Here is a 17,531-nt window from a genome sequence, read left to right on the forward strand (position 1 = left end):
TACTATGCTTGCTTCATTATGAAGGATGTCTGTTCTCATAAACATTTGTATGGTGACACTATAGCTAGTATGTAGGTGCTTATTATAGAATAAGTTCACTGAACATGACTCGCACAGCTGAACAACTGATGGAGTTCACTCACGTGTCAGCAGTTGTTTACATAGTGATAGTTGTACAAGTATCCTTAGACTTGAGGTCATCATAGTCATCTTGTGTACACTGAACTATGCTTTGGTTTAGTTCTTAGTCTCCAGGGACAGTTATTAGGGCTCTTCTAGGTATAGGAATTTGTACACGAAGATAGTGTATGATCAATAAAGGATCTACCCCTTCCAGTGAAGGAAGCGAATGTTCAAGGCTGATCCACTTATGCTAGTTCAGGAATCTCTGGCCAGAGTGAATGAAATTAGAAAGGAGTTTCTAATTTGCATAGAACTACGCATAGTAAATGGTAAGCAAGTGATTGAATTAGATAGGCTTGACACGAGATCCATGCCTTGTATTTAATCGGAACATTGTAGGGTAGAAGGAGTTTATTGTACGGTAACTATTTACTGAATAGGTTCTTGGTATTCTAAGCAGTGAATTCATATTATCCGGATAGTCGCGATATGCTGAGAAGTATCCCTCACGATGTAGAATAAATGTGATTAATTAATTAATCATATTTGATAAATTAGAGAATTTATATAAATAATGATAAAATAGTTTTATTATTATTTATTTCTACTACCGGCTTAATATTGAACCTACAGGGTCACACCATAAAAAGAGAATGATTTAATGGTGGAGGAATTAATTAATAATGGCTAATAATTATTTATTTATGAAATAAATAATTAATTGGCAAATTTAATAATTGATTAAATGAGATTTAATTGATTATAAATTAATTAAGAAAAGTTCTTAATATTATTAATTAAAGGATTTAATTTTTGGAAATTAAATCAAGAAAGAGAATTATTTCTAAAGTGTTTAGAAAAAGGATTAATGATTAAAAGGTGTTTTAATTATTAATGAGAATAATAAATGGGATAATAATAATAATATTTATGGGAAAATTTCAGCTGAAAATTTTGCCTATAAATACACTATTATAGACCCTAATTTTATTCCAACCTCGAAACCCGAAAACCCAAAAAGTTTGGAAAACCCAATTCTCTCCACCTCCTTCCTCCTCCTTAACATCGTTTTCTTGGTGGATACCGGTGGAGTGCTTCACACTTGAGGAGCAACTGCTAAGGATCACTGATCGTTGTCTCCGAATTATTTTAAAGGTTAGATTCGATCCCTCGAATTTTTATTCACGATTTATATGCTTTTATTTGGATTTTATATGTGCGAAAGTGTTTTGCCATGCCCCCGCTACGTTTAAAATCCAACAATGGTATCAGAGCATAGGTTGTATGCATATAGATCTGTGGTAAAAATTTCAGAATTTTATGTGCTTGTATGAATTAATTATGATTTTTACAAGTTATATCATGGATTAATTTTGTCTGATCAGAAATCGTTTCTCAGGATAATTTTGAATGTTGATCTGGGTTCTACAAGTGTTGTAGATCGTCTGGGTATTTTTTTTCATAATTTTAGGATGTATAGATTTTTTATTATGAATTTTTGAAGTTCTTGTAATTAAAATTCGTAATTAAATAAGTATAAATATATGTATATATAGTATATATATATGTTTTGTATTGTCTGTATACTGCTGTTGCTTCTGTGCTGCACGGGTAAAGTACAGAAAAAGGACAGAGAAGAATCAGAGTTGTCAGGTGCGTAAACCGAGGAAAAGCGGCGGCTGCTGAAAGAAAATATATATATATATATATATATATATATATATATATATATATATATATATATATATATATATATATATATATATATATATATATATATATAAGGGTGTCGCGCATTCCGGGAATGCGTTACACCTTGTGGCGCATTCACGGAATGCGTTACAGGGCTTGTAACGCATAACCGGAATGCGTTACAGGGCTTGTAACGCGTTCCTGTAATGCGTTACAGCCCGACTGTTTACATTAAAATTGATTTTCTGGGAGTTTCGTAACTCCGTTTTGGGCGTGCAATATACCAATGGATTCGTTTTTCCGAGACGGATCTAATGGAGTGATCAATTTTAGTTTATATAAAATTTTTGAACTTTTTTTATTTCCGAAAGTGTTTTAAAGCTGTTTTTAACTGTTTTAACTGCTTTTAAATGCTTCATGTGATACATAGGGATGTATAATGCTTAGACTAATATGCTAGATGATGTAACATGCCTACCTTGATGTTTATTCATGTTTATATATGTGATATATGCTTAGTTTATCATCCGATGATAGATTTAGGTGAATTAAATGAACATAAGGCGTTTGTTAGACAACCTAGTATAGTGAAATTGTTTCATAACCTTAAGAACAATATTATGAATACAATCATGAGATTCTTGTATTTGTGAAACACGTAATTGAATATGAATTTTCTATATGAGAGAAAGGATGATTCTGTCAACAACAGATTTCTATCTGTAAGAAAGGGTTATTAAGTGACGCCTCTTGACAATGCTCCACCCGATCTGGGAATCTTCTGATTATTGATTATTGATTTGAAATATTTAATTTAAAAGGAAGAATTTCTTTATTATATGATTATGATTGTAACGTAATATAATCCCTCTAAATTAAATAATATCAAGTAGTAATTGGCCAATGACACAACGGGCTTGTGTCGGTCATAGCCTTCCAATATGATAGAAAAGTAGTTCTTATTTTTGAATCATTGTCGGTTCGTGCTACAGCCGAGGGCTTTGATTTCGAAATAAGAAATACTTGTCTATTACATAGAGATGTGTACATTGAATAAGAATCTAAAGGTCGGTACGTGCTACAGCCGTGGGCCTTTGGGGACTGATTCAACTGTACGGAATGTTGGGTTAGACTTGACTTAGAATATTGAGTTTGTCGTGATACAGCCGAGACTCAATTATTCAAGAGGCTAAAGTTTGATTAGGGAATAACATGAGATGTAATTGACAAGAGTTGTCTGCCTATTGAACATTACATGGCGGTTCATGCTACAGCCGGGGTCGTGTAATGGAATGTAGGATCCCTATTCCCACTAGCATTATGAATGCTTAATTTTTCACGTAGGGGGCTGAATAAATTAGGAAAACTAGTGGGAGCCACTTATGAATAAAGACCCGATTCATATAGTGTTTTAAAATGAAATCGAATATTTGCTAAGTGTTGTTATGTGTTTATCATTTACAGATTTACTTTATACGTTATGTCTTCTGCACTATCACTCAGGAGCATACTAGATGCTCACAAATTGAGTGGTCCTAATTATGCTGACTGGCTTCGAAACTTGAGAATTGTTCTCAGGATTGAGAAGCTGGAATACGTGATTGACTCACCTAAGCCTACTGAACCTGCTAGTGATGCACATAATGATGAACATGTTGCGTATCGTAGGTGTATAGATGATGCAAATGTTGCTCAATGCATCATGCTAGCTTCCATGAACATTGAGCTACAGAAGCAACATGAGCATATGGATGCTCACACTATCCTCATGCATCTACAAAAGTTGTATGATGTGGCAGGGAGGACAGCTCGATATGAGATATCGAAGGAGTTGTTCGGTTGTAGGATGTCTGAGGGATCATCTGTGAATGACCATGTACTTAAGATGATCAATTTGATTGAACGTCTTGGATAACTTGGTTTTGCCATGGATGGGGAGCTGAGCCAAGACCAGGTTTTGCGATCGCTTCCGAGTTCGTTCTCGCAGTTTGTTGTGAACTTTCACATGAATAAAGTGGATGTCAGCCTGCCTGAACTCCACAACATGTTGAAGACTGAGGAATTGAATTTTCCCCCTAAGAAGAGTTCTGTTCTTCTAATTGGTGAAGGTTCCAATCCTAAGAAAAGGAAGAGGAACTCTTCCAAGAAGAAGAAAGTAGGTGAAAAAACGCCGGTCCCACCAAAAGCTGAAAACCCCAAGAGCAAAGTTGTTTGCTTTCACTGTAACAAGGTGGGGCACTGGAAGAGGAACTGCAAGGTTTACCTTGCAGAATTGAAGAAGAAGAAGGGTAGTGAGACTACCGCTTTTGATTCAGGTATGTTCATGATAGAAGTGAATATGTCATTTCTACTTGGGTATTAGATACCGCCTGTGGTTCTCATATCTGCAATTTATTGCAGGGACCAAGGAGAAGTAGGACTCTTGAGGAAGAGGAGGTGATTCTACTGATGGAAATGGAGCAAGAGTTGCTGCTGTAGATGTAGAATCGTTTTATTTACATAGGCCTACGGGCAAGACTATTGTTTGAAATAATTGTTATTTTTTTCCCTCGATTGTGAGGAATATTATTCCCATGTTAGACTTGGGTGGATTTTTCATTTATTATTGAGAATAATGAATGTTCTATTCTTAGAGATAATATTCTTTATGGACGTGGTACTTTAAATAATGGTCTGTATATATGTGACATAATTTACTTCAGATTGAACAAACTAATAAAAGAAAAGGGATGATGAAAATCTCACTTTATAGTGGCACTGTAGTCTCCATTTAGTGGACATGAAGAGAGGGCTGCAGATTTGCTAGGAATGGTACACACAGTTGTATGTGGACCAATGTCTACGCAAACCATGGGTGGATTTTCATACTTTATTACGTTCATAGATGATAGATCTGGATTCGGATATATGTTTGATGAAACACAAGTCTGAGGCCTTTGAAAAGTTCAAAGAATATAAGTATGAAGTGGAGAAACAACCAAACATAGTATTATAACTCTTCGATCAGATCGAGGTGGTGAATACTTTAATGGAGTGTTTCTAGATTATCTCAAAGTAAATGGTATAGTCTCCCAGTGGACTCCTCCAGATTAGTATCTGAAAGGAGAAATCAAACTTTGTTTGACATAGTTCGGTCCATGATGAGCTATGCAAATCTTCCAGTATTCCTATGGGGTTATGCATTGGAAACCTCAGCATATTTACTGAATAAGGTGCCTTCCAAAATCTGTTCCTCAAACTTCATATGAGATATGGAAAGAAAGGAAACCGAGTCTTAAACACGTTAAGATTTGGGGATGTCCAGCTTATGTCAAGAAAGTTGACCGAGATAAGCTGGAATATCGATCTGTAAGATGTAGTTTTGTGGGATATCCTAAAGAGACTTTAGGGTATTACTTTTACACCGATCATCGGGTGTTTGTCTCTAGACATGCTACCTTCTTGGAAAAGGAGTTTATCCTTGAAGGAAACAGTGGGAGCAAAATTGAACTTGATGAAGTTCAAGAAGCACAAACTACTACGGATCAAGAGAAAACACATGTTCTGACTGAACAACCTTTTGTGGAACAGCCCATTCATAGAACAGGGAGAGTGTCTCGCCAACCTGAGAGGTATTATGGCCTTGTCATTGAGAATGACAATGAGTTGTCGATCATTGATGATGATGACCCTATGACTTATAATGAGGCTATGAGTAGTGTTGACTCAGAGAAATGGCATAGTGCCATGAAATCCGGAATGAAATCTATGTATACGGTATACGTAAGAATGATTAGAGCAGATGGCCAGGTGGAGACCTTTAAGGCCAGGCTTTTGGCAAAAGGATTCAAACAAAGGCAATGGATTGACTTTGATGAAACCTTTTACCTGTAGCCCTATTAAAATCAGTTCGGATTTTGCTTGCGATTGCTGCTTACTACGACTATGAGATCTGGCAATTAGCCAGATGGTTTTCTTTCCAAGAGAAATGAAAACCTAATGTGTAAGCTACTGCGAAACATATGTGGTTTAAAGCAAGTTTCTCGAAAGATGGAACATTCATTTTGATGAGACAATCAAAGAGTTTGATTTTATCAAAAACGCAGATGAACCATGCGTCTACAAAAGGGTTAGTGGGAGCGCGGTAACATTTCTTGTATTGTATTGAATTAGAGTTGACACACATAACAACATAGCAGACCCACTCACAAAGCTACTTTATGAAAGTCACTTTGATCGTCATGAAGACAAGATGGGTATTAGATACCGGAGTGATTGGCTTTAGTACAAGTGGGAGATTGAAAGGAATATGTCCTAAGTCCAATCATGTATTAGGATTTAGGAATAACTTTTATGTAATCTATTTTGATTTCATTGATATTAATAAAAGACTTGTTTTGTTTTTATTACGGGCTCTATCTATTTAAGTGTTTAAATAAGATATACTATAGTTTAGAGTAAAGCTTTTTATGGATTATGATGAGATCATAATAGTGAGACCTAAAAAGATGATAACTCTAAACTTAAATAGTTCCTGGTCATAGGATTACTAACTGGTAATTAATAATCCGCAAAGATCGGTACATACTATGCTTGCTTCATTATGAAGGATGTCTGTTCTCATAGACATTTGTGAGGTGACACTATAGCTAGTATGTAGGTGCTTATTATAGAATAAGTTCACTGAACATGACTCGCACAGCTGAACAACTGATGGAGTTCACTCACGTGTCAGCAGTTGTTCACATAGTGATAGTTGTACAAGTATCCTTAGACTTGAGGTCATCATAGTCATCTTGTGTACACTGAACTATGCTTTGGTTTAGTTCTTAGTCTCCAGGGACAATTATTAGGGCTCTTCTGGGTATAGGAATTTGTACACGAAGATAGTGTATGATCAATAAAGGATCTACCCCTTCCAGTGAAGGAAGCGAATGTTCAAGGCTGATCCACTTATGCTAGTTCGGGAATCTCTGGCCAGAGTGATTGAAATTAGAAAGGAGTTTCTAATTTACATAGAACTACGCATAGTAAATGGTAAGCAAGTGATTGAATTAGATAGGCTTGACACGAGATCCATGCCTTGTATTTAATCGGAACATTGTAGGGTAGAAGGAGTTTATTTACGGTAACTATTTACTGAATAGGTTCTTGGTATTCTAAGCAGTGAATTCATATTATCCGGATAGTCGCGATATGCTGAGAAGTATCCCTCACGATGTAGAATAAATGTGATTAATTAATTAATCATATTTAATAAATTAGAGAATTTATATAAATAATGATAAAATAGTTTTATTATTATTTATTTCTACTACCAGCTTAATATTGAACTACAGGGTCACACCATAAAAAGAGAATGATTTAATGGTGGAGGATTTAATTAATAATGGCTAATAATTATTTATTTATGAAATAAATAATTAATTGGCAAATTTAATAATTGATTAAATGAGATTTAATTGATTATAAATTAATTAAGAAAAGTTCTTAATATTATTAATTAAAGGATTTAATTTTTGGAAATTAAATCAAGAGAGAGAATTATTTCTAAAGTGTTTAGAAAAAGGATTAATGATTAAAAGGTGTTTTAATTATTAATGAGAATAATAAATGGATAATAATAATAATATTTATGGGAAAATTTCAGATGAAAATTTTGCCTATAAATACACTATTATAGACCCTAATTTTATTCCAACCTCAAAACCCGAAAACCCAAAAAGTTTGGAAAACCCAATTCTCTCCACCTCCTTCCTCCTCCTTAACATCGTTTTCTTGGTGGATACCGGTGGAGTGCTTCACACTTGAGGAGCAACTGCTAAGGATCTCTGATCGTTGTCTCCGAATTATTTTAAAGGTTAGATTCGATCCCTCGAATTTTTATTCACGATTTATATGCTTTTATTTGGATTTTATATGTGTAAAAGTATTTTGCCATGCCCCCGCTGCATTTAAAATCCAACACTTCTCCCACTTTCTTTGGTTCAGTCTGAGATAGAAAAGAATGATAGAGACATTCATTTGATGTTGCAGTTCTAGTTCTGACACCTGCTTCAGGATCTCCAATTATCAAGTCAGGTGTATATGATTTAGTCCACTTCCTTGCAGATGGAAGTTGTTTTCTAGAACTGGATCCTCCCCCATGATCCATGCTATCTCCATCAGCATTTTCTGATGCTCCCCCTGTAGTTATGCTCTCTGAAACTTCAGAATTTGAGTTAGATTCATCAGGATTGGATGAATCAGAGTTTCCAGAATTATCAGAATTTGGCTCATCAGAACTTGATGAATCAGAACTTGAAGAGCCAGTGACAGGTTCTTATGCTTCTTGAGAGTCTTGAGTTGTGGTAGGATCTTCAGCTTGCTCGCCCTGGACAGGTGCATTTTCCTTTGGAGTTGTTACCACAGTTTCAATGACATCAGAACTTAACCCGTCAGATTTTACAGGATCAGAGTTTAAGTCATCAGAATTTACAGAATCAGAATTTAAATCTTCATTTTCAAATCTCAGCTGATCATGATCATTGAAATCTTCAAGTCCAGTAATCTTCTTATCATCAAAAGATATATTGATAGATTCCATGACAACCCTTTGTTAGATATATTTGATAATGTCATGGCTAATATGTTTTATGTTTAGCTTTCAGATCTTACGTGAACAGGATAAATCAGTACTTAACTGTTGATCAGTACTTATACTGGAAGTCAGGACTTAAGGATATCAGTACTTATATTATCAGGAGATAATCATTAGAAGATAGATATCAGAACTTAAGTGCTGAAGGATAATCAGATAAGGACAGTAGCTGATTAAAGGAAAGAAGATCGAGATAAACATAAGAAGAGGTATGCATGAAGAAGGAATTCCGTGAAGAATGGAATACTTGGAAGAAAAGATATCTGATTGATATATTTTAGGAAGCAGAATTATATTCCATATCAATTAGCGATTATCTTGTAACTGTGTAGTATATAAACACAGACATAGGGTTTACACTATAAGTGTTATCATTATTAGAAAAGATTATTCATTGTAACCCTAGCAGCTCTCGTGATATTTGTTCATCACTGAGAGGTAACAGTTCCATACTGTAACAAAGTTTATTGTTTCAATAAAGTTTGTTTTCTGTTACTTAAGTTCTTAAAGTTCGATTTAAGTGTATGTTGGGTCCCAATGTGTTTGTAGAAGGGGGGTTGAATACAAACGTTACCAAATAATCGAATAAAATGCGGAATAAAAAATGTGAAACAAAATTCAAGTTAAATAAAAATATTATTAAACTTGAAATGTGTTACAACAACTGTATCGATTACAAGGTATTAATCTCAAATCAATTATCACAAATCTAGAATAAATTCGACATGAACTTTTTCTATTTTTGCAATAATTAGAATCAAATGCTAAACGCGATTTGAGATTAAGTTCTAGGGATTTTAATCCGCTAGATTGATACACAAGAACAAGATAAAGATTTCTAGTGGATTAGATTTAACATTACAATCTAGAAATTATGATCTTGATGTAAGCAGAGAAGAAAATAAAATGTTTCAGGAGGCGGCTGCTTTTGTTCTTGACTTGTGTGTTTTTTGATTGAGATGATTAAAGAAAAGTCTTCTGCTTCTATTTATCAACAGCTGAGTTAATTGAATTGGAATGACAATCCTTTAAGCTTGTATGACTTTCGGTAGGACAATTGAATGAACTAGCAAGACAATCTGAATGAACTAGCAAGACAATCAGAATGAACTAGCAAGACAATCATCCTCCTAGAGTGACTTTCGGTGAGACAATGTAAAATGGCCTAGCATGACAATCGGTATGACAATCCTGATTGTCATGCTAGTTCATTTTCAATTGTCTTGCTGATTTAAAGCTTAAATTTAATCCAATTAAACTTCTGAAAATTCCTAAAATTCCTAGAATTAAATCAGAATTAATTAATCAATTAATTCAATTAATAAATAAATTATTCTTCGCAGATATAATTTATTTTCTTAATTAAATTAGATGACTTAATTAATTAATAGAGAATTAATTCTAGTCTTGAGCAGCAACCATTCTTCTGTAAATCTTCTGAAAATCACTGAAAATTATGAATCAATTCCACCACTTCAACGTTGACACTCGATGTACTGTCTGGTTCATGAGTGACTAACTTCCGTGACGTTTCTTCATGTCTTGACTCTGACACTTTGATTTTCTTCAGATTAAATTCCTTGTAATTTAATGATACTCTGACGAGATCTCTGTCATTTGATTAAATCCACGATCTTGATTTATATCACTGAGGCATGATCAACTTCTTGAACTTCTTCCAGTGAATTAACTCCTCAAGTCTGTAGATGAACCTTGTTTCTGAATCCTTTGACAGATATTACTTTGCGAGATCTCTCTGACGGTAGATCCACTATTTACTTATTACATTCTTATTTGAGTTGAGTTGAATCCTCGAATATACAAATAGGTCTATGACATATGACTTACAATCTCCCCCTATTTGTTTGTTAGACAATAACACACAAATACCTAGAGGATAACTCAACTAACAAATAAGAAAAAGATATAAACATACATGCAAAGTAAATAGCAGAAAAGTTCTGGATGAGATTTAACATTTTCCAGATTCCAAGTAGATGTTCCTCTAGACTGAACATATCTTCAAGTAGTTCCATCTTCATTTGTACAACCACATTTCCTGTTGAGAAGCCCATATCTCTTGCTTCTCCCCCTATGAGAATCAACTGATTAAAGAAGATCACCTTCGTTTTACCACCTCTCCCGTACAATAGGATCCGCAGATAAAAACCAATGGTACTCCCCTAACAGCTTCTTCCCTTATCAGAAAATCACCTTGTGTTTACCACCTCTCCCGTACAATAGGATCCGTAGTTACAAACAACAATGGTGTGGTGTAGTGTACATGTAGGATCTTTTTCTTACTCCCTGCTATTTCTCCCCCTTAGTTGAGGAATCCTCCAAACTATTACTTAAGCTTTTATCTCCCCCTTAAAGAAGGAATGTATGCCGTCGTCTGAAGGAGTTCTCATATTTCACTTGGTTGGAAAAGAAATAACAAGTAGTTTCTCTTTCTACCTCACTGTGAGTGTGTGATTGTGTTTTAGTGTACCTCACATGTGTTTCACTCTTCTCTCCACTCGTGTTTACACTCATTCTCACAAGTGTATCACTCTTCTCTCATAGCTCCATAATCCAGCTGTACCTGCAAGGAAAATCACCTTAGCCATCCTTTAAGGAGGTCACAGGTGGTGCAATGGGAGTTCACAAATCCCCATCCTTGTTAAACTCGTCAGATAAATCTGAGTCATAATCTACAAGTTGCTAGTTTCCCTTTTAGGGTTCCAGATTTGAATTCTGGGAAGGTAAACAATGATCCAAAGAATTTAGCATAAAGATCAAAGTTCCCTTCTAATGTCTGTGAAGACATTTCCTTGTGACTTATCAGGTAATATCTGAATCATTGTCAACAAGTTGCCGATCTGCACCTATGTCAGATCCACTATCCGCAGATGCATCCAGGGGATTTAAGCCTGGGGAGGTAGACACTGACCACTGACATATGGCTTTTGGATCAGTATCCTCTCCTAACACCTGTAAAGGCAATTGGTCCACTAACGAACCTTGAACAATCGAATCTGACCTTAAAATGGTCGAAACTCTTGTTTCCGTCAACTCATCCTTTGTGTGTGTAACCTCTCCTTGTGCATCAAGAATTGATTATGTTTGAAGTGGTGACACTACATCGGATACCTTGGCCGACAGGTAAAATTCAATAGACTCACCCTGTTGAGAGAATGAATCTAGTAACTGTTTTTGTGCCTTTTCAGCCATTACATCTTTTTGAGAAGATGTATGGGGGCTAGCAGTTGTCTCGGTTTAAATACTACTCATCTATGTAGGAGACAGAGCTACTGGGTTGACTACAGAACCTTCCTTATGTGGTGCACTAAGGCACTATCTCCCTCACGCTCATTCATACTACATTTAGTGGTAAGAGAGTGTTGGTTGGTTCTGTTTTTGTGTTTGTCTTTACAGTCTGGGATAGATGTTGTGGGTTTTCAACCTCATGACTGTCAATGAAAGAAAGTCATTGGAGACTGAACCTGTAACACAGAACATATGGTAATAGAGAGAAAATGATTTACAATAGTGATTTCAAAAGATTTTACATGAAATAAGAAATCACTAATGTAGAAAGAAGTTTGATTTTGTTTTTCACTATGAATGAGTTTTTGATAAAACATTGATCACTTAGGGTAAAGTCTAAGTAATTCTCATTCATGTCAAAAGCTTATAAATATCTGCAACATAATGTTAACAAGATATCATTGACCGATACTTGTCAAGTACTTTAGATACTAATTGTTATGTTGCATAATCAATATACCACTGCACATATAAAACAATATGATTGTGCTTAGTGATAAGATAGTTATTAATATGACGACTCTACTTATTCATATAAAATTATAACTTCTGTTAGAGTGCCATACCATGTCCTTGACGATTGCTTGAGCAGTATACTAGTTCATACCATCCTGAAGTGAGATTGTGAAGAAGAGATTGCATAGTCCAACAGATCTGCAGCTGCAAAGTCCATGAACTGTGGTGCACTGACTTCCTCTTTTAACTCACCAACCAGGAGTACACTTGTACACATCTTACTAGAGTACAATTCCAAGTGTAATGTGCAGCAGGTGTCTGATATGTCATAATATTCTCAAGTCTCGTCACTGGTGCTATATGTTAGATACTGCTTCCTGATAATAACCTAGCACAATATACAAAATTACAATGATAACATTCCCAGCTTGCAAACAGCCATATCCCTCGGATAAACCTTTGCTGTTATCTCCAAAGGTAACCAGGGGGCCAGCTTTCTCAATCCACATTTGATAGCAGGGCTCTATCTCCGGTCATATGTCTTGATGATCCACTGTCAAGAATCCACACTACCGGTTACACCTGTATACTACCCTGCACTTCAAATGGATTAGACCTTCTTCGGAACCCAAACTTGGTTGGGCCCGGCATACTTGTAGAACTGTCCTTTGTCAGACAAAACAACATTTTTAATTTTAATTGTCTCAACTTTCTCAATGACTGAACATTTGACCTTGTAAACAGCCTTAACAAATTTCTGTTTAAGCTTAGGCACAAATGTCTCCTTTCTAGCCTTAGAAGGACTAGCAGTCTTAGACCTATCATGCTTCTTGTTATTCACATGCTGACGAGGAGTAGTCTTATCATTAGACACATGCTTACCATTAAAATAAGCATACATCATATTAAAAGCACAAGACATACAATTAGCAACACCACATGCTTTATGAGAGTGATTAACAGCAGGCAATTTATGCATGGTAGACATGGCATTATTGTTATCCAACTCATGTGTGTCTGAGTTAGTCTCAGTTGCTTTCACAACTTTGACTGGAACTTTCGACTCACTTGACTTGGAAACAATCTTCTCATAAGCATGATCCTCAGCACGTATTTCTTCTTGAATAACAGAAGAGGTCGCATCAAATGGTTCAGCAATTGATGCTTTATAGAGGGGTTCATCAACACCCTTAAGCACATGTGGTACTTCCCTCCCTTTAGCACAGACATGAGGAGGGGAGTTTATGCCTAATTCTCCAATAGCAGCATTGTAATCATAACCTATTCCAGATGTTTGATTAACAGCATGCTTACTGTAGAACTCTTTAGCCTTCGTACAAGAATTGAAGTAGGCTCTAACCTTAGTCTCAAGACCGGTGATCTTGTCTTTGAGAATAGTTTCGAGTTTTCTATAACAGTCAACTCTATTCTCTAGAAAAGATACCTGTTCTTTTAATTTGTCTTGATTAATGTGCACAAGTCTTAATTCATTGACCTCTTTCTCAAGGTCTGTGATCTGTAAACTTAACAGTTCATTATCACGACGTGCACAATCTAAGTTACCTCTTAGATGATAAACCATTTCAGCATCAGAAAGTTTTACCTCTATTCTTGACGATGAAGCTTTTCCATCAATAGCCATAAGAGCAAGATTTCCTTCATCTTCATCTTCACTGTCAGTATCATCCCAGCTTCTTCCCTTTGCCAGATAAGCCCTTTCAGAGTTCTTTCTTACTTGCTTTGGCTTTCTACATTCTGTGGCAAAGTGTCCCAACTCATTGCAGTTATAGCATCTGATGGTGCTCCGATCAACCATCCCTGTTTTGTATCCACCACTGCTGGTGTTAGAGGATGAAGATCCACCTTTCTGGAATTTGTTGTAGTTGGACTTGTACTTAAGCTTGGGATTCCTCTTGAATCTGACATGGGAGAATCTCTTGACAATTTGGGCCATTGATTCATCTTCCAATTGCTCCAGCTCTTCCAAGGAATAAAAATCATCACTTGATTGATTTGTAGTAGGAGGATCATATTCTGCTACTAACTCATTTTCCTCACCCTTGGAAAACTGTACCATTCTTTCTAACTGTTGAGATTGTTGTTGTTGTTGACCTTCAGCTACAAGTGCAGTAGATGTGCTGACCATTCTATCCTTCCCGTAGACTTCCTTCTGTTGAATCTGCTCCAACTCATAAGTTTTTAACACTCCATAGAGCCTGTCCAAAGAAATCTCACTCAGATCTCTAGCTTCTCTAATGGCAGTGATTCTATGTTCAAGATGAGCTGGCAGTGTTAAAAGGAACTTTTTGTTGACCTCCCTGATTGAATAATACTTTCCATTGATGTTCAGGTTGTTGATCAACGCATTGTACCTCTCAAACACTTCAGTAATTCCTTCTCCTGGATTTGATTTGAAATGTTCATATTCAGAGGTTAGGATTTCCAACTTGTTCTCCCTAACTTCCTCTGTGCCTTCATTAATTACCTCAATAGTTTCCCACATGTGTTTGGAATTTTTACAGTTCATCACATGTCTGTTCATCAAGGGATCAAGGGAATCAATTAATATTAATTGAAGGCTGGCATCCAAGGAGGCTTCTTCCTTCTCAGCAGGAGTAAAATCTTCAGGCTCTTTTGGATAGGTTCTAGCTTCAGTAGTCACCACACCATCTATTATTACCTCCGGTTCAATAACCATCGGAGTTTTTATACCCTTCTTTAACAAGTTTGAATATTTGGGATTTGCAACTTGTAAAAATAATAGCATCTTCTTCTTCCACATGATATAATTCTCTTTATCAAATTGTGGAATTTTAACGGTTCCAACTTTATGTGAAGTCATTATGAATTTTTGAATAAATAAAAATTCAAGGAGTTGAAAAATCACAAAAGTCTAGGATCTTGATTTGTTCGTTAATCAGAAGGCTCTGATACCAATTGTTGGGTCCCAATGTGTTTGTAGAAGGGGGGTTGAATACAAACGTTACCAAATAATCGAATAAAATGCGGAATAAAAAATGTGAAACAAAATTCAAGTTAAATAAAAATATTATTAAACTTGAAATGTGTTACAACAACTGTATCGATTACAAGGTATTAATCTCAAATCAATTATCACAAATCTAGAATAAATTCGACATGAACTTTTTCTATTTTTGCAATAATTAGAATCAAATGCTAAACGCGATTTGAGATTAAGTTCTAGGGATTTTAATCCGCTAGATTGATACACAAGAACAAGATAAAGATTTCTAGTGGATTAGATTTAACATTACAATCTAGAAATTATGATCTTGATGTAAGCAGAGAAGAAAATAAAATGTTTCAGGAGGCGGCTGCTTTTGTTCTTGACTTGTGTGTTTTTTGATTGAGATGATTAAAGAAAAGTCTTCTGCTTCTATTTATCAACAGCTGAGTTAATTGAATTGGAATGACAATCCTTTAAGCTTGTATGACTTTCGGTAGGACAATTGAATGAACTAGCAAGACAATCTGAATGAACTAGCAAGACAATCAGAATGAACTAGCAAGACAATCATCCTCCTAGAGTGACTTTCGGTGAGACAATGTAAAATGGCCTAGCATGACAATCGGTATGACAATCCTGATTGTCATGCTAGTTCATTTTCAATTGTCTTGCTGATTTAAAGCTTAAATTTAATCCAATTAAACTTCTGAAAATTCCTAAAATTCCTAGAATTAAATCAGAATTAATTAATCAATTAATTCAATTAATAAATAAATTATTCTTCGCAGATATAATTTATTTTCTTAATTAAATTAGATGACTTAATTAATTAATAGAGAATTAATTCTAGTCTTGAGCAGCAACCATTCTTCTGTAAATCTTCTGAAAATCACTGAAAATTATGAATCAATTCCACCACTTCAACGTTGACACTCGATGTACTGTCTGGTTCATGAGTGACTAACTTCCGTGACGTTTCTTCATGTCTTGACTCTGACACTTTGATTTTCTTCAGATTAAATTCCTTGTAATTTAATGATACTCTGACGAGATCTCTGTCATTTGATTAAATCCACGATCTTGATTTATATCACTGAGGCATGATCAACTTCTTGAACTTCTTCCAGTGAATTAACTCCTCAAGTCTGTAGATGAACCTTGTTTCTGAATCCTTTGACAGATATTACTTTGCGAGATCTCTCTGACGGTAGATCCACTATTTACTTATTACATTCTTATTTGAGTTGAGTTGAATCCTCGAATATACAAATAGGTCTATGACATATGACTTACAGTGTACTATACACTATATTCACCCCCTCTACAGTGTGTGTGTGACCTAACAATTGGTATCAAAGCCTATCTGTTAACTTACATACAGTTAAAGATCCAAACACAATCATGTCGGACACAGAAACTCCAACTAAGCCTACCACAACTGAGGAACCACCAAAGACACAAATTCAGAGTCGGTATGAGACCATCAGAGTCCCCATACTGAGACCATCTGAATATCCCATATGGAAGGTAAGGATGACCATGTTCCTAGAAGCAACAGATCCAGAATACCTGGATAGAATCAAGGAAGGTCCTCACAAACCAACCAAACTCGCAGTTGCAGTTGCAGGTGAAGCAGCAAAGACCGTACCAAAGGAGAAGAGTGATTATACTGCTGAGGACATAGCATCAATTGCTAAGGATGCTAAGGTACGACACTTACTGCATAGTGCCATTGATAATGTAATGTCAAACAGGGTAATCAACTGCAAGACTGCTAAGGAGATATGGGGTGCTCTGGAAACAAGGTGTCAGGGAACTGACACAATTAAGAAGAACAGGAAGACAATACTCACTCAAGAGTATGAACACTTTGACTCAAAGACTAATGAGTCATTGAATGATTTATATGATAGATTTGTCAAACTTTTGAATGATTTGTCATTGGTTGATAAAGAGTATGATCTTGAAGATTCAAACCTTAAGTTCCTGTTAGCTCTTCCTGAATGCTGGGATTTGAAGGCAATGACAATAAGAGACAACTACAATCTTGATGAAACAACTCTTGACGAAATCTATGGAATGCTCAAGACTCATGAGCTGGAGATGGAACAAAGAAGCAAGAGGAAAGGAGGAAAGTCAAGGACAGTTGCTCTTAAGGCTGAAGAAGAATTCCCCAAAGCAGCTTCCTCAAAGAAAGATAAGGGTAAAGCTCTTTTCATAAAGTCTGATACTGAGTCATCAAGTTCTGAGAGTGATGATGACTCAGATTCTGAAAGCTTGCCTGAGACTGATGTTGATGAGGAGATGATGAAGCTGTGTGCTCTTATGGTGAAAGGAATCACAAAGATTGCATACAGGAAGTTC

This window comes from Apium graveolens, chromosome 4, assembly GCF_009905375.1.
Source record: "Apium graveolens cultivar Ventura chromosome 4, ASM990537v1, whole genome shotgun sequence".
Lineage (NCBI taxonomy): Eukaryota > Viridiplantae > Streptophyta > Magnoliopsida > Apiales > Apiaceae > Apium > Apium graveolens.